The following is a 20,000-nucleotide window of genomic DNA, read 5'->3' on the forward strand; positions in this document are numbered from 1 at the left end:
GCTCAGAGGCCTACGCGAAGTTTTCAAAAAAATTTCATTGTTCTCGACACAATCAAGAACGTCTTATGTAACTGAAACCCGAGTGTCTTTTTGGCACAAACTTGGCAAACACGCGTCTCATACCCAAATCACCGGTGGTAATGGACTGAACTGGACCGTAACTGATCTGCACAACCTTTTATAACTCACGGATGGTGATTCAACGATTTCCCCTCACAGTTGCACGCACATATGCGATGTCTTCTTTTCAGTTCTGCTGGTTGTGGGTCTCCCAGAACGTTTGTCAATATCGACATTTTGTCGGCCATCTTGGAAACGTCTGAACCACTCGGACACTTGTGTGCGGTTCATACATCTCCCTCCATACACTTTCTGCAACCTTACGGTAGGCTTCTGCGTAGGTATCGCCATGACAACTTTCTTGTCACACGCTACACATCTTCCTTCCAAGCACTGCTGTAAACAGCGAAAGGGATGTAGAACGTTAACACTAGGTGTGCCTGCACAAAGGAGTTCAAGGTCAGTCTTTGCCTAGCGGCTTCACTCTGCATGCTACAGCTTCGTTACTATGGCAACAGTCCGTATTCTTATTGATCAGACCTCGTGTATGTAATATATATATATATATATATATATATATATATATATATATATATATGTATGTATGTATGTGTGTGTGTGTGTGTGTGTGTGTGTGCAAGAAATGTACGTGTGGATGTGCGTGGTTTTATGTTTTAGGTGTTGCATTCTTGATCGTAAGGTCGTGGTTTCGATTCCTGCACCAAGCGATGCATTGGGTTCTTTAGCAAAACGCCTAATTTCACGTTGCTCCAGTGTACTCAGCCGGCAAAAATGAGGAATCCTTCGATGGACCGGCGCCCATCCAGTAAGAGAATGTCTATGCCACAGAATCCAGGAAAACCAACTTTATAAGTCTATTGGCTCGAGAAGGATCTTTGATCTCTCTCTCTCTCTCTCTCTCTCTCTCTCTCTCTCTCTCTCTCTCCTCTCTCTATCTATCTCTCTATCTATCTATCTCTCTATCTATCTATCTGTCTGTCTGTCCTTTCGTCTGTCTGTTTATTGATCTATCTGTCTGTTTAGCTGCCTGTCTATTTATCTATCTATTTGTCTATCTGTCTATCTGTGTGCGCGTGCGTGTACACACAAAGTAGCATTGAGTGAAAATATTTTGTTGTGTTTGGGGAGAGTGATACTGCCTTATTATCTAACACACTCACCGGTTCAATTTGCAGAACCGGTCAGTGTGTTAGATAATAAGGCAGTATGACTGTCCCCAGACGCAAAATTAGTTTCAACACACGAATTCACAAAAAGAATCTTGCAAACAAGAGACAAAAACGAAATGAATGTGAATAACCCTCTGTATATATATATATATATATATATATATATATATATATATATATATATATATATATATAATCGATAGGTGTGTCTCTGCGTTACTTGGCCGCAGATAACTTTCTTAATGAAAACACAAGAAAACCGTTTGATCTTCGCCAAGCGGTTATTTAACATCATAAAAAAACATCTCACGTACATGGTATTTTGGTTATTATTTCATGGGAAATATTGCGGCAATGACCAAAAGTAATTTCGAACTATAAATCACCGATCTGTTTGAATTAAATGCTATATTATTCTTAAATAGTTACTGTTTACGAATATTGTTGAAATCCTTTATGAATATCGTTGAATATTATCTTTCCTTGCCCTTTGACAGTTGTAAATTCTGCCGCTGGCTCTGCATACACAAATAGCTATATGCATATACAAACGCATGCATCTTTACACTCATATGCGTGTATTTATACTCATGCAGCTACGCAAACAAACGACTTATTAGTATACTGATTAGTTATTCATTTATAAACATACCTTCTCTCGTACATATAAATACACTCTCGCTCACAACTCTACACAGAGATGTCTTAACAATATGATAGGCCCTCTGGCAAGTCCAAGCACTGTACCATATAGTGTTTATCTATTTATTGACAGCAGATATAGATCCGATGTAGGCCCCCAAGATCCGTGAGGCCCCCGGGCCAACGGCTAGTGTGCCGATGACTAAAATCTGCGTGGATTCTACAACCTATCTTTCCTTCTCTTACATATTCGCGTGGAAGTACTATCACATATTGCATGTACTCGCTTACACACACACACACACACACACACACACACACACACACACACACAACTCACTGACTTCCTGTCCGCATGTCTGTTTCTCTGTTTGTCTGTCTTCTTGTTGTTTGTCTGTCTTCTTGATTGCCTGTCTGTCTGTATGTCTAGTCTGTATGTATGTATGTATGTATGTATCTTTAATCTTGAACTTGTTTCAGTCATTAGACCGTGGCCATGCTGGGGCACTGCCTGGAAGAATTTTTAGTCGAATAAATCGACCCCAGCACTTGTTTTTTAAAGTCTGGCACTTATTTTTGTTGGTCTCTTTTGCCTTACCGCTGAATTATGGTGACGTAAACAAACCAGCACCGGTTGTCAAACAATGGTGGGGTACAAACATAGACAGAAGGACACAGACAGACTCACATACACACACACACGCACACAAACATACACAGGGCCACAGACACACGCACACAGACAGACAGATAGACACGCACACACAGTCACACACACATACACACACCCGCACGCACACACATACGACAGGCTTCTTTTAGGTTCTGTCTACCAAATCCACTCACAAGGCTTTGGTTGGCCTGAGCTGAGACTATAGTAGAAGACACTTGCCCAAGATGTCACGCAGTGAGACTGAACTCGGGACCATGTGGTTGGAAAGCAAGCTTCTTGCCACATAGCTACGTCGGCAGTATGTATATACGTTGAATTTCAAGCGCCATTCATGCGATGAGTTGCCACTCTGTGAGATTAAGTCTTCTGTCGAGATGTGACCAAGTCTCACAATGTCACGTAAAGGATTCGAACGTCAATTCTCATGAATGCCAAGCGAACTTCTAGACAATTCGGTCGTGCTGCATCCACACGCAAACACGTAGGCACGCACGCAATTACACTTTGTCTCTCTGTCTCTCTGTCACTCTGTTTGTATATCTCTCTCTGTCACTTTCTCTTTTTCTCCTTCCCTCTTTCTCTCTTACACTTTTTCGCTCTTGCCCACACACACACACACACACACACACACACACTCACACACACACGTACACACATACATGGAAATTCACAATTTTTCTTGCAAATCTTTATCACACACGTGCAGTACTCTCACGCTCATATTTGCGCACATGAAGATTCTCTCTGTAGCACACACACACATGCACACACACACACACACACACACACTCTCTCTCTCTCATAAACATGTGAAATCTAACAAAAGCGCACTCCCATTCTTCATCCAGTGACCTGTCACCAAATGCCACCACCACCACCACCACCACCACCACCACCACCACCACCACCACCACCACCACCACCACCACTGCCACCACCACCACCACCACCACCACCATATATCCATCCATCAAATCAAATCTTTATCTGTGTTAATCCCCAGTGAGTATCATCGTGTATCATCGGTCACAGACGATCATATATTTTATAGCTGTATTTAAACATATTTTAATGGATTAATTTAGAAAAAAAAAAAATAAATAAATAAACAAATAAATAAAGAGAACATCCCTTCGACTTAAATACCATTACAACTGCCACAAACATCGCTTGCCATCGCCACGACCGCCATCAACATTCGCTTCCTCCTCCACCTCCTCCTCCTCCACATCATCATCATCATCATAACCACCACCACCACCACCGTCGTCATCATCATCATCATCATCATCATCATCATCATGCTGAGCAGCTGTACAAATACCAACATCGATTTACTGTGAATTCTTTACATTTTCCAATTTTAGTCAACTCGGAAACACCGATTAAGAATGTAAAAGTGCTTTTCTTTCTTTTCTTTTTCTTCTTCTTTTCCTTTTGTTTTTTTGTAATATAAATAATCCTTTCTACTACAGGCACAAGGCTTGAAATTTTACGGGAGGGCAGGTGTGTGTGTGTAGGGGGGGGGGGGGGCTAGTCGATTACATTTACCCCAGTACTTGATTGGTAGTTTATTTTATTGACCACAAAAAGCATGAAAGGCAAAGTCGTCTGCGACGAAATTTGAACTCAGAAATTGAAGACGAAGGGATAACAACAACAACAACAACAACAATAATAAATGCCCGGATGCAGTACCCGGCATCGACTCTCATGGCTTCTTATCTTAACTGATTGGAAGTGTTGTTATGTACATTGTTTTGTCTTCATGTAAAAGATGGGCTACAGCAAATATTCTGCTCAATACCACAGATTTGCTTGTCAGTTGTTTGACCTTAACCAGTTGAGTATGTCCCTTGGTGGCTGATGATATGTGCATCTCTGATCACGAGCAGAAGTAGTGGGGGGAGCATTATAGCCATGTGTTGATAATTCACCTCTGTAAACATGAATGTTTCGTTCAACATCCTTAAACAAGCCTTATTCAGCGACCTTTTGAGCGGGATGGGTTTCTCGGCATGAAGAAAATTCTAAGTGGGCGCCCACCTGCAAATTCATGCACTGTCTATCTTGACATGAGATCACCATATCGCGCACATATGGTTGTGATGCATGTGTCTGGTGTACCCTTATCAGACGGGTAGTCATGATGGGCATACTGAGCTTTGTATATTTTACCCCAGTGTCACTTTGATGGCATGCACTGCTCTCTCACTCAACAATAATAATAATAATAATAATAATAATAATAATAATAATAATAATAGGATCTCTAGGAATGATAAAAAAAAAGGTACTGAAACCTATTTGAAAATGATACCAGGCTTACCATCCCTACAGGAAATGCAAAAAATCGTGTTAACTGGAACGACTCATGTACTGAGAAGAGCATTATTACTGTGAAAACAACATCCATTCATGAATTTTTTGTTTTTTTAAATACATGTTTTACCTGTGAATTTGTGTGTGTAAACTGGGAATGCATACAACGAGTTTCTCTGTCCTAGGTGTACGGAAAACATTCGGCGAGAAATGGAAGAAAATTTGAAGAAAGAAGAAAAATAATAATAATAATAATAATAATAATAATAATAATAATAATAAGAAGAAGAAGAAGAAGAAGGATGATGATGATGAGAGTGGGAAAATATTACAAAGTTGAATGCAAAACATTAATTGAAGCAATGATACAGAAGCTTGAGAGAAAAACTAGAAAGTTATTGACAATGTAAGGAGCCGACCACCATACACCAAAAAAAAAAAAAAAAAACGGTTAATATCACCAAAAGCTGATATTAACCGTTTGCACTTAAGGAGAGACCAGTGTGGAAGAGGTTTAATCGCCGTGGAAGAAGGTGTACAGATGGAAAGTAAAAGCCTGCTACAATATTTATACAACAGCACAAAGAAATTGCTGAAGACAGTGAATAAACAACAAATGATCAAGTGTGGAATAGGAAAAAAGGACAAAAATGAAGTCCAAAGAGAACGTATTAAATAGATTGAAGCTTTGCATGGTCAGTTTTGGAAAGCCAATGAAGATATACGCTGAACAAAATTCTGGTCTTGGTTAATTAAAAAAAAGGAACAAATAGCCTAATTGTAGCAGCTCAAGATCAAGCAATAAAAACAAACAACTTGAGAAAATATGCGTATGGAGAGATGTCAGAAAAATGCAGTGTGTAGAATTTGGAATGAGACAGTGGTACACATTGTTGCAGAATGTTCCAAGTTGGCCCAGGGAGACTATAAGAAACGGAGGTATGACCAAGTTGTGAAAGTTTTACCTTGGAAGATTTGAAGCTGGAGATACATGGCATGACAATCGGGTTGAAAGAGTGCTGGAGTGGGAGAAATGCACAATTTTATGAGATTTTTCTATTTAAATGGATAAGAAGCTAGAAAATAGTAAACAAGACATAAAAATAATAGGCAAGGAAAAGCGACGCTGCTTTCTTATTGATCCGTCGTGTCCGTTTGATTTTAGGATTGTAAAGAAAGAGGATGAAAAAAAAATACAACCTCTTAAAATTTGAAATTACAAGAATTTGGAGTATGAAAACTGTAAAAGTTGTGCTATAGCTTTATGTGTATACTTCGAGATATACTATTCCAAAAAAAAAGAAGAAAAGAAAAGGAAAAAAGAAAAGAAAAAGAAAATAGAATTATTTCACGTTTTCTCAAGAGTTTGTAAAATTCGTAAGACGTCAATACATACATACACGCATGCATGCATGCAAACAAGTGTACATAGTTATGAACATCTGCTTCGAAAACGCCACCTTAAATTTACAATTATGGCAATAATAATTTGTGCATTTGGTTTTGTGAGTAAAATGGACTTTAAGAAAAAGAAATCAAACAACTAACTCGCACATTACAAATACAATCTGTAAGTCGAACAGTAAAAATATGCATGAGTTTTCTTTCTCAAGTTTAAAATGTGACATTGTTTTCGTGATCTACATTCCAACAATGCTTCTTTACTTCTTTGTTAGGAACCAGCTCCTTCGTCACGGAAAGAGTTTAAATAATCAAAAAAAAAAAAAAAAAAAACAGTAGAGAACATAACTATTCGCATTTTCGTGTATTCTTGTTCGTTTATTCTTATTCTTAATCTTATATTCTTGTTCGTTTATTTTTATTCTTAATCGTGTATTCTTGTTCGTGTATTCTTATACGTTTAAAGCAATGGTTTCCAACCGGGTTCCATATGGCCCCTGGGAGTTCATATAAGATTTTTTTGGGGTCCACGCAGTAAAAATAGTAAATTGGGGGATCCACTGTAGTATTAAAAGGTCCCTGAATAAATTTTCCTTTAGATATACGTATTGGTATTTTCATTGTAAGAAACAGCTTGGGTTTTTTTTCTAGCGTTTTACAAAATTCAGCTGACACAAGTTAATGCCTGGAAAACAAAAATAGGCATTTCGAAAAGAAATTCTTTAAAAGTAGTCTTCAAACGTCGAATAGCTAAGAGGTCCACCAGAATAAATTAGAAATCAAAGGGGTCCATAGGTAAACAAAAAGAGAAAAAAAAAGGGGTTGAAAACCCCTACGCAATACTTCGTTATTTTATTTGGTAACTAGTTCACACGCACCGCATATAGAACCACACACACACACACACACACACACACACACAAACAGATGCATGCACACACGTATGTTAAAGGGATGAGTGAGAAAGAAAAAGACGAACGGAAATGCTCTGATCTATAAATAGGCAGCTATTTGTGGTGGTAGGGAGTGATTGAAGTGTTACGGGTAGTAGTAGTAGTGGTGGTGGTGGTGGCGGTGGTGGTTGTGGTGGTGGAAGCGATGGTGACATAGCGGTTGTGCTGATGGCGACGGCGGTAGCAGAAGCGGGAAGTTAGTTGTGCTGAGGTCAGTCGGTCAGACAGACGCACTAAGAAGGGAAGTACTAGATTTGTGTGCGCGTGCGTGCATGTGCGTGCGTGTGCGTGTGTGTGTGTGTGTGTGTGTGTGTGTGGAGGGATGTTTGTGGGCGGTGGTGTCTATGTATGTGTGTGTGCCCGTATATATATATATATGCTTGTGTGTATGTGTTTGTATGTGTGATGCGTGTGCGTACGCGAGCGCATCTGTCTATGTGTATGTATGTGTTGGGGGAGGAGTATAAGCATGTATGTGTATGTTGTTTGTGCAGTGTGTGTGTGTGTGTGTGTGGTATGTGTATGCATGGGCGTGTATAAGTTTGTGTGTGTGTGTGTATGTATGTGGTGTTTTTGTGTGTGTGGTAAGTTTTTGTGTGTGTGTATGGGGTGTATGTGTGTGTGTGTACGTGTGTGTGTGTGTGTACTGTATGCGTGTGTGTGTAGTGTGTGTATATGTATGAGTGTGTGTGGACAGTGAGTATGTAGGTGTATGAATATTGCATGAGTGTGACTCTGTATGTGTGTGTGTGTGTATGCGTGTATTTGTGTGTGTGTGTGGTATGACCGTGGGATATGTGTGTACTGTATGTGGGGGGGGGGGTAGTGTGTGTAAGTGTATGTATGTTGTGTATATGTGTGTGTGTGTGTGTATGTATGTGTATGTGAGTATTTGATATAGCTTTTTGTGTGCGTGGAGGTGGGAGAGAGTGTGATGTGAGAAAAAGGGGCTGCAAGTCGGGGAGGTGGGGGTCGACAAACTGACTGAAATGTCTGTTGGTTCTTCGTTAGCCTCCCTAGTTGGGACCCCACCAGAAACAAAGCCGTAGGGTAAACAATACCTATTTGATAGAAGGGGGTAGATCACTCCCTGTTTGGTGAATGGGGAGACCGTATTTGTATGTGTCAGTGTGTGTGTATACAGAGAGAGAGGGAGGGAGAGAGAGAGAGAGAGAGAGAGAGAGAGAAAAGAGAGAGAGAGGGAGGGAGAGAGAGAGAGAGAAAAGAGAGAGAGAGGGAGGGAGAGAGAGAGAGAGAAAAGAGGGAGGGAGAGAGAGAGAGAGAGAGAGAGAGAGAGAAAAGAGCGAGAGAAAGAGAGAGAGAGGGGAGAGAAAGAGAGAGAGGGGAGAGAAAGAGAGAGAGAGAGAGAGAGACAATGGGTGGTGTGTGTGAAAGAGAGTGAGTGTATGCGCGTGCGAGTGAGAGAGAGGATGTATGTGTGTGTAGAGAGAGAGAGAGAGAGAGGGACAGAGACAGAGTGTGATTGTGTGTGTGAGAGAGAGAGAGACAGTGAGTGGTGTGTGTGCGAGAGAAAGAGGGTGAGTATATGTGTGCGAGAGAGTGAGAATATGTGTGTCGTGTGTGTGTGTGTGTGTGTGTGTTTGTATTGGGTGGATAAAAGGTTAGAAACAGTGAAAGAAAGCACCAGTGATTCAGCATCAGAAATAGAAGTGGACAGAGAGATAGATAGGTCGATAGAAGAATACAGAAGAAAGGTATATAAATGGGAATAAGAGGGCGAAGATGTAGCTAGAAAGATAGACAGACAGACAGACAGACAGACTGATATCTTTTTATTATAGCCACACAAGGCTAAATACAGAAAATGGACAAATTACAAAGTAGAGCTTTTTTTGTGGGGGGGGGGGGGGATAATTTGGATCAAAAGGGATCGCGGGAAGAAAAAAAAAAAAAAAAAAAAAAAAAAAAACGTGGGGGGGGCGATCAATAGGGATCGTGTATCACAGTCGATGTAAAAAACGGGGAACAGATTAGGTTTATCCGTGGAGAGAAAAGCCTACGGAAAAGACCACGGTCACCTCAGGCTTTTTTTTTTAAAGGTACATGAAAGTAAGTACCTTCTCTCTTTTTGTCTCTTTTTGTTACAAGTCTATGCTTAAAATGGTGTCGTCTTTCATTCTTACCATTCTTGCCACATTTACCCATTTTTTATTGAAACTTTCATTCGACAACACTTTCCTCTCTATCCTCATCCTCCTTTTCAAGTGGTACTTGAAAAAGTTGACGAGGGACTGACCAGAGAGGAAAGTGTTTGTTTGTAGACCTTTCAAACGCGTCCACCACACGCATTCTTTTGCCATAGCTATCAGTGTTACAAAAACCGTTTTTCCTTCCCGTTTAAAGGAAGGTGGCGGAACAATATTCACGATAGACTCGGCTGATAAGTGGGCTCGTCCCACACGCGACAACAGCCGTTCGACGAAGGTCCACAGCTCTGAAATATCTGGACACTGCACGAGTGCGTGCAGAACGGTTTCGTCGCTCTGACCGCATCTCGGGCAGGTCGGTCCGGTGGTTTTCGAACCGTGTCTGTAGATCTTCTCTCGAACTGGTAGTGCGTCTCGATAGCATTGCCAAGCCAGGGATCTCTGGAAATTATCCATAGGCCCCGGCCCGAACGTCGTCTTGAAAAGGCGGGTTAAGAATTTCTCGTCGACACCCAGGTTTGCCCCGAGAGTGTCGTCAGACCTCCCCTCCACTAGTCCTCTATAGAACGCATTGGTCGTTTGGAAGTTGCACAAGTTTGATCCCGGACGGCAGAGCTGTTGTAGAGCTTGGCGACACTCGCGGTGCCATTCGCCCAGTTTCGGTCTCTTCCTGATCCATGTTTGCAGTTCGGTGAGTGAGACGAGCTGCGGGAAGGCGTGCCTCACAAACGGCGCCCACACCTGTTCACCGTCGTCAGATAGATAGATAGATAGATAGACAGATAGATTGATAGACAGACAGATAGATATCTTTCTTTTATTAGCCACACAGGGCTGCACACAGAGGGGACAAATACAACTGTAGAGCTTTTCTTTAGAAATAAAAAAGGTAAAATAAAAATAAAAAAAATCCGATCAAAAGGGATCGGTAGGGGAAAAAAAAGGGGTATCGTATATCACAGAAAATGTCAATAGTGTAAAATGGGGTAACATTAGGTTTATCCATGGAGAGAAAAGCCTACGGAAAAAACCACGGTACTCATCAGCTACTCCCATTCTAACACAGGCGTTCGAAACGCCTGTGTTAGAATGGGGGCAGCTGATGAAGGAAAATGTTCTCTATGTGGCCTGTGTGTTTTCTGTACTCTGGTTATTATTATTTTTTGTCTACGTTTTGTTTGCAATGTCCTGTACCCAGATATGCACCTATATATACAGGTAGACGTAGGTATGCACATACCTGTACGTATATATGCATATACTCATTTATTATTTGTTTTACATGATCGAACACCTGCGTCATCCCTGTAAGTAGTTTTTGAACTATATATATATATACATATATATATTCAAACTATCGTATCGTATCTCCAGCTGCTTCAGATGCTAAGATATAAAAATTGTCACAATGTAGTACAACGGTTTTGCTAATGTAAAAAGAAAAGCAACGGTCTATATATATATATATATATATATATATATATATATATATATATATATATATATATAAATTTGTTGTGTAAAATATGTATGTATATAAAAAAATTTATTGTGTAAAATATATTTATATTTATATATATACCTTAAACAACAAATCTCTTTGAATTAATATCATGCGATGCTTCACTAAAACTACACCATTTAAGTTTGGTCGTGACTGTCCTCCACTATCGCTTGACAACCGGTGTTGGTGAGTCCTCGTCCCCGTAACTTAACGGTTCGGCAAAGTACCAAAACTAAAGTTTAGAGAGAGAGAGAGAGAGAGAGAGAGAGAGAGAGAGAGAGAGAGAGAGAAAAGAAACATTCATCATTTATTTTGTCAGAATCGGAATCTCCGTTGAGGAAAACATCGGAATCTGTAAACATTTTTTTTTTTTTAATGTGGGAATGATGTTTATTGTACACCTCTCTTTTTCTCTCTCTTTCTCTCTCTCCATCTATCTATCTATCTATCTATCTATCTATCTATCTATTTCATGCTCACTTCTCACTAGCGACCTCAAAGACTTATTTGACGGGACTCTCCTCCCCCATCGCGCTCATCCCACTCGCTCCCGTTTCCCGATGGGGGTGCTGTGAGGTCGGCCCGCCCATCTCGTCGATGTCCCACTTCGGGCTGCGTTGTAGTGATGGTGGGTGCGGTGATGGAATTTATGCGTGCGTTGGACAAGATTTGCTATTCGGCCTGTATGTGAGCCTTATTCACGCGAAGTGTAAAAGCGTACATATCTCAGCTATCTTGTATCTTGTATATAGTATATGTATGTTGTGGTATACTTTTCCCTTTGTATCTAAGTGTGTATATATTACTTTTATCTTTTTTTTTTCATGTTTGGTCGTGTGTGTCTTTGTGTCTGTGACTGTCCTCCAATTTTCCTGTGTTAATTTACATTTTTTATTTGCATATAGTGTGTGTGTGTGTGTGTGTATATGTCTGTGTCTGTGTCTGTGTGTCTATCTATCTATCTATCTATCTATCTATCTATCTATCTATCTGTCTGTCTGTCTGTCTGTCTGTCTGTCTGTCTGTCTGTCTGTCTATCTATCTATATATCTATCTATCTATCATATCCCCTCTCCCTCTCTCTTTCTTTCATATCTTCTCTCTATATATATGTGTGTATCTCTGTTATATTGCTCCCCCCTCTCTCTCTATCTATCTATCATCTCTGCTTATCATCTTTCTCTCTATCATTTCCCTCTCTTTCTCTCTCTCTCTCTCTATATATAAATGTCTGTCTGTCTGTCTATCTATCTATCTATCTATCTATCTATCTATCTATCTATCTATCTATCTATCTATCTATAAAACGTTTTAAAATTTTGTAAACAGAGTTACTTACGTTTCTTGCATAAATAAAAGAAATTTTATTTAACAAACTGTGACACTAAAGACCGAGGTTACCGTGGTCTTTTCGTAGGTTTTTCTTTCCACGGATAACCTCCCCATTTATTGGGAATTTTCTGTATTATTTCGTATTTTTTGTAAATACCCCAAACGTTTTGCGATGTTTTTTTTTTCATCGTTGTCCCCACTTTTTTTTTTCTGCTTTGTTTTCGCCCCCCCCATCGAAAAGAAAAAAACTCTACATTTGTATTTTGTCCCCTCTGTGTTGAGCCCTGTGTGGCTAATAAAGAAACCTATCTATCTATCTATCTATCTATCTATCTATCTATCTATCTATCTATTTATCTATCTATCTATCTCTCTCTCTATCTATCTATCTATCTATCTATCTATCTATCTATCTATCTATCTATCTATCTATCTATTTATCTATCTATTTATCTATCTATGTGTAAGAGTTTTGCAAGAAACAAACGAAAAGAAATTCTTGGTATTGTCACAATATTTGAACAGAAGTTCTCCTAAATTGAAAAATTCTTAATTATATTTTTAAACAAATGTCTTAAAAATAACCAGAACCACGCACACATTTCTCTTCCAAATGGCTTGCGTCATTTTGTTTCTTTTTTACAAAGATATTTTTAAATCACAAAGAATATTTAATTAAAGAAAACCTTTCTCCATATTGTCATACCGGCCATGACGAAGGGAAATAGCCCTGAAACTCGAGTCGCCTTTATATATTTATATTTATATATTTATATATTTGATCCTTTATATTGAACACTCAATATTTCATCTACATTCAATACTTTATTTCATGGTGCCATCCATTTTTATTTTATTTTATTTTATATTATATATTGTATATTCCATATTCTATACCCCACATTGGTTCTGCAGGAATATAAATAAAACATAAAAAACAGACAGTGTTGGAACTCTTTTAAACAAAATAATATATTCCTCTATACACAATCATACAAAAAACCCACCTTTTTTGTATTTATTTTTACTCGCATATATATATATATATATATATATATATATATATATATATATATATATATATATATATATATACATATAATGTGCGCAGGAGTGACTGTATGCTAAGAAGCTTGCTCTTCCCAACCACATGGTTCCGGTTTCAGTTCCACTGCGTGGAATCTTCGGACAGTGTCTTCTGCCATAACCTCAGGCCGACCAAAGCATGTCTGTGTGTGTCTGCGCGCGCGCGCGTGTATGTATGTATGTATGTATGCATGTATGTATGTATTTGTGTGTCTGTGTTTGTCACCCCACCATCGCTTGACAACCAATGTTCGTGTGTTCACGTCTCCGTAACTTAGCGGTTCGGCAGAAGATTACGATAAAATAAGTACCAGGCTTTTCAAAGAATACGTCCAGGGATCGATTTGTTCGACTAAAGGTGGTGCTCCAGCATGGCCGCAGTCAAATGACTGAAACAAGTAAAAGAGTAAATATATATGGAGACCTGCGATGGAAGTTCCAAATACAAATACATAGAAACACTACTGTTTCCTCGACTATCGCGGATGGAAAACCGCGAAGTAGAAACTACTGTAGTGTATATATATATATTTTATTATTTCTATAATTTGTATATATTTATTTTATAATAAACGCAAAACAACACTACTGAGGAATCGGCGTAAGCTTAAATAAACCGCGATAGGTGAACCGCGATAGGTGAACCGCGATATGGCGAGGGATTAATGTATTACAAAAACAAACAAAATTCGTAGCTTATTCCTCATTAGTCAACGTCCAAAAGATCATTACAATTCTTAAACAAGCGTATATTGACACTGACTTTGAAGTTGTGGCCAGCAAAGCTATCGTCGGACTGCGATGTATTGAAGTAAATCTTGACTTAATATACTCTCACTTGAGTTAGAGTGTTCTTTGGGTTTGTAGATTTGAGTGGAATTGTAATTAGGTTTTGGGTGGGTTGTTATGGAGAGGTGTTTTGGAGAATTTTTTATTGATGAAACTCGCATTTACCCAAAGAAAATGTTTACTCAGCAGAGACTATATAAAGCCAAGGCTAACTTCAAAGCATTGCACTCCGACGATAGCTTAGCTGGCCGAAGACTTTGAAGTCACTGTCAATAATATTCTTATTTAATATAACAGAACATAAAAAAAGCAGCGAGCTGGCAGAAAAGTTAGCACGCCGGGCGAAATGCTTACTGATATTTTGTTTGTCTTAACGTTCTGAGTTCAAATTCCGACGAGGTCGACTTTGCCCTTCATCCTTTCGGACTCCATTAAATAACTAGCAGTTGAGTAATAGGGTTGATGTAATCGACTAGCCTCTCCCCCAGATTTGCTGGCCTTAAACCGAAATTTGAAACCGTTATAACACAAAAGCAAACACACACATGTATGTGTGTAAATTCTTTATATATATATATATATATATATATCACAATAGACCTTCAAGAGATGAGTGATTTAATTATTTGGTTTGTACCATTGTTTTCTTTAGAATATTTGATAATAAACCATAATTTGTTTACGTACATTTGTAAATTCCATTCCATAAATTGTGTTGTCATTGTAAAGAATTTACTGACATATTGTCGGCAAATAAGTGTCTTAAAATATCATTTGTTTAATTAATTTAATATTTTGAATATTTTAATGACGTATTACATTTTACCAATGACCTCTTTAACGAAATATTACATTTTTGCAGTGACCTCCTTTTTCTAACCACAACAGTGAGATTTTTTTTGTTTTGCTGTGACTTTATTTTCGTTATATCACGTGATCACCTGATCGACCAAATTATTAGGTCGTTGGACACAATGCGCTTTGCATCGTTTTAGCGTTCGAATAATCTTTGGTACTATAGGCACAAGGTCCGAAATTTTGGGGAGGGGTATAGTCGATTTATTAACTGGTACTTATTTCATTGACCCCGAAAGGATGAAAGGCAAAGTCAACCTCGGGGGGAATTTGCACTCAGAACGTAGCGATGGGCGAAATACCGCTAAGCATTCCGTCCAGCGTGCTAATGATTCTGCCAGCTCGCCGCTTTTAGCGTTCCAATAATGCCACTTCCACTGGCTGGTTCAGCAGGCTAACGTTACCCCCTGATTGGAAGGCGATTGCATAACAGGGTTATCCATTTACAGCAGAGCGAACTGGAACAACGCGAAATGAAGTTTTTTGCGCAAGAACACACAGTTCGTTCTGGAGGTCGAACCCACGATCTAGCGATCGTGAATGCAATGCCCTAACCACTTGGCCACACACTTTCATATAAAGATATAGATATATATCTGCATGCGTGCTTGAGTGTGTGTGTGTCTTTTATCTTTCATTTATTTCAGTCATTTGACTGCGGCCATGCTGGAGCACCGCCTTGAAGGGTTTTAGACGAGCAAATCGACCCCGGGACTTATTTTAAAGCATAGTAATTATTTTATCGGCTCTTTTTGCCGAACCGCTATGTTGCAGATTGCGTAAGGTATGTGAGGATAGATTTATGTTTATAAAAAAACAGATATATAATAACAGATAATAACGTCATTTATATTAAAAAAATGCTATGAGGATAAAAGTAAACCATCGTTTCTATAATGTTACTCAATATAGCCACCTTCAGCTTCTATATGAGATCTAAATCCTCTACATGCTGGAATCAAGTGGTCCTGCTTCATTTTGGACATTACTCTGACTATGGCAGCTTTCAAAGAATCTTTGGTGTTGTGGGCGTGTTCATTGACTTCTCTCTCAACAACGCTCCACATGCAATAGTCGAATGGATTGAGATCTGGGGAATTAGGAGGCCAGATGTTGGCGTTTATGTGATAATGAAAATTATCAACCATCCATTCCTGTGTTACTAGGGCCATGTGTGATAGTGTAGAGTCTTACTGAAACATATGGCCTTCCATTGCATTTACTGTCTATCTAGGGTTTAACAATTATTTCCAGGACCTCAATGTAAGGCCTTGTGGAAAGAAGTAAGGTGGCATCACATGATCTTCATTGCTGACAACCCCTAAAACCATGACAGTCGCAGGAAATTTTGTATGCGTAACATTTGGAACTTCAGAAGGGTCTGCACTTAACCATCTGTCATTTCTTCTGTTAACTTTTTGATCTTGGTCGAAGTTTTTCTCGTTTGAGAAAAACCAAATCAAATCTTCTGTTGGATTTTTCTGTTTGTTCAAGAGCATTTTAGATCTGATGTAGTGATTTTCCTTTGCTTTTACTGGCAAATTGATCTTTTCTCATCATATAAGACTTATATCTGATGTCATCTTGGACGACATTTCTGATTGTTCTGACACATGGAGATCTTTTGCAATAGACATCTTGGGCTTTCTGGGATTGCAATCAATGATCTGTGAACTTGCTGAATAAATTCAAGTGTTCTGATGATTTTATGATTTTTATGCTTTGATACTGGTGATACGCTTCCATCTTAAGTCTCTAGCTCCTTAGAAACCGTGAAGATGAAAGATCTGGCAACTTTTAAAAATCCTAAATTACTATGCTTAGCCTTTATAACCACAATAAAAGCATGCCTGTTCATTTCTTGTGTAAGCTGAGGGTCGGCCATTATTATTTTCTGAAACAAAGATTATGCAGAGTTATCAAAAATTGCAACAATGACCCCCCAAAAGGTACGTCCTCAAATGCCTTACGCACCCTGTACATATATCCGACGGGATTCTTTCAGTTTCCGCCTACCAAACCCACTCGCAAGGCTTTGGTCGGCCCGAGGCTATAGTAGAAAACACCTACCCAAGGTACCACGCAGTGGGAGTGAACCCGGAACTATGTGGTTGAGAAGCAAGATACTTACCACGCAGCCACTCCTGCGCTTACATACATACATACATACATACATACATACATACATACACACATACATACATACTTACTCTTTTACTCTTTTACTTGTCTCAGTCATTTGACTGTGGCCATGCTGGAGCACCGCCTTTAGTCGAGCAAATCGACCCCAGGACGTATTCTTTCGAAGCATAGTACTTATTCTATCGGTCTCTTTTGCCGAACCGCTAAGTTACGGGGACTTAAACACACCAGCATCAGTTGTCAAGTGATGTTGGGGGGGGGGGGCAAACACAGACACACAAACACACACACACACACATACACACACACATATATATATATATATATGGATATATACGCCGGGCTTCTTTCAGTTTCCGCCTACCAAATCCACTCACAAAGCTTTGGTCGGCCCGAAGCTATAGTAGAAAACACTTGCCCAATGTGCCACGCAGTGGGACTGAACCCGGAACCATGTGGTTCGTAAACGAGCTACTTACCACACAACCACTCCTACGCCTACATACATACATACATATACTTACACACACACACACACACATATATATACATATATATATATGTATATATATATATATATATATATATATATATATATATATATATATACATATGCATATATATACATATATATATATATATATACACTCACATATATATATATATATATGAAGGGATATTCCAAGTGGCTTTCCGTTTTCCTATGTGTTCGTTCCGTTGTCTGTAGTTTATTGTTCTAACGTCCTGTACCCTGATATGCATATATATACACATGTAGATGTAAGTATGTACATATATGTGTGTATACATGTATATATATTCCTTGTATTATTACATTATTGAACGCACACGTCCTTTTTTGCAAGTAAGTCTACTATTATTCTGACGTGACTATCTTTCTATCTATCTATCTATCTATCTGTCTATCTATCTATCTATCTTTCTATCTATTTATCTATCTGTCTTCCTCCATCTTTCTATCTATACCTCTGTCCTGGCCTCTACTTCACTGCTATACCCTTCTGTCCCTTCCTCCTTGTTCCACTTCCTCCCTCCACCATCCTCTCTGCTCTCGTGTGACCTGTGGTCAACTTTCTTTTCACTCCAGCCGCTGTGAAGGCAAGACGAACTACTAGCGTTCTACCTCAGATTTGCGTTTGGCCGTACGGCTTTTGAATATTGTTTTCACTGTCCATTTTTTCCTGTCTTGGTTTGTGTTTGCCACCTTGGAATCCTCTGTGTAGTGGGTTGATCCACTACTCAGGAAGAGACTATTCTAGAGTACGTTCTGTCTTATCTTCGAAACGTCTAGATAGAATAGAGACAGCTGATGAAGGGATATTCCAAGTGGCTTTCCGTTTTCCTATGTGTTCGTTCCGTTGTCTGTAGTTTATTGTTCTAACGTCCTGTACCCTGATATGCATATATATACACATGTAGATGTAAGTATGTACATATATGTGTGTATACATGTATATATATTCCTTGTATTATATATATATATATATATATATATATATATATATATATATATATATATATATATATATATATATATATATATATACATATATATATACATATATATATATATATATATATATATATATATATATATATATATATATATATATATAGTGTGTGAGAAAAATATATATACAAGACTGAAATTAATAAGGAACATAACATGAAAAGAAACCATCAAAGCCCACAGCCTCCATATGTATATTAGTGTGTGTATATATATATATATATATATATTTCAGTCTTGTATATATATATTTTTTTCTCACACACTGGTTCGCAAGGACCCTACCCACCCCTACCCCCCATCGCCAACACCGCCACCTCTGCATTAACCGCATCGTTGTTACCATTTCTTCCCTCTTCATCTCAACTCCTCCACGTCACCACCGGCACCACCACCGCCGCCACCACTACCAGCGCCACCACCATCACCGCCGCCACCACCACCACCGCCGCCGCCACCACCACCGCCACCACCATCACCGCCGCCACCACCACCACCACTACCACCACCACCACCACCACCACCACCACCACAGCCGTCACCTGTTATAACCTCATCCACGACCACACCCAACCATCGCCGTCACTCCCCTTGTCCCAACCATTTCCCCCCCGCCCCTCTGTGCCCTTACCGATTCAACACCCCCTGCCTCCACCACCCTAACCGCCACAATGTCATTACCAACCAGCAACCCCTTTCCCAAGAACCCTCGACCGCCAAATATTTCAGCTATTTCACACCGAAGCTGGAAGGGTTATCCACACGATCAATGGGTGAGGTCGGTGAGAGGGGGGTGGAAGGGAGAGAGAGGGAGAGAAAGTGAAGGAGAGAGTAAAGGAAAGAGAGAGAGAGAGAGAGAGAGAGAGCGAAGGAGAGAGTAAAGGAAAGAGAGAGAGAGAGAGAGAGAGAAAGAGAAAGGGAGAAAGTGTAAGAAGGCAGAGAGAGAAAGTGTGTGACAGATAAAGAGAAGGAATGAATGAGAAAGATTGAGGGAGAGAGTGAAGAGCGACAGAGTAACAAAGAGAGGGAGAAAGAGAGAGGGAGAGAAAGCGTAAGATAGAAAGAGAGAGAGAAAGGGAAACAGAGCGATAGAGAGAGAGAGTGACAGAGTGATAGAAAAAATGAGAGAAGAAGAACGAAAGATTGAAAGAGAGAGAGAGAGAGAGAGAGAGAGGGAGAGAGGAGGGAGACAGTGGAAGAGAGACAGAGAGTAGGCGAGAGAGTGAGCAAGAGAGTGAGAGAATGAAAGACAGAGAATGTAAGAAAGAGAGAAAGAGAGGGGTGGGAGTGCATGTGGTGGAAGGAACCCAATCGAAGAAATCACGTTTAGCATGTTCGTGTGTGTGTGTGGC

Source organism: Octopus bimaculoides, chromosome 11 (assembly GCF_046866305.1).
Source record: "Octopus bimaculoides isolate indiv1 chromosome 11, ASM4686630v1, whole genome shotgun sequence".
In the NCBI taxonomy this organism is placed as follows: domain Eukaryota; kingdom Metazoa; phylum Mollusca; class Cephalopoda; order Octopoda; family Octopodidae; genus Octopus; species Octopus bimaculoides.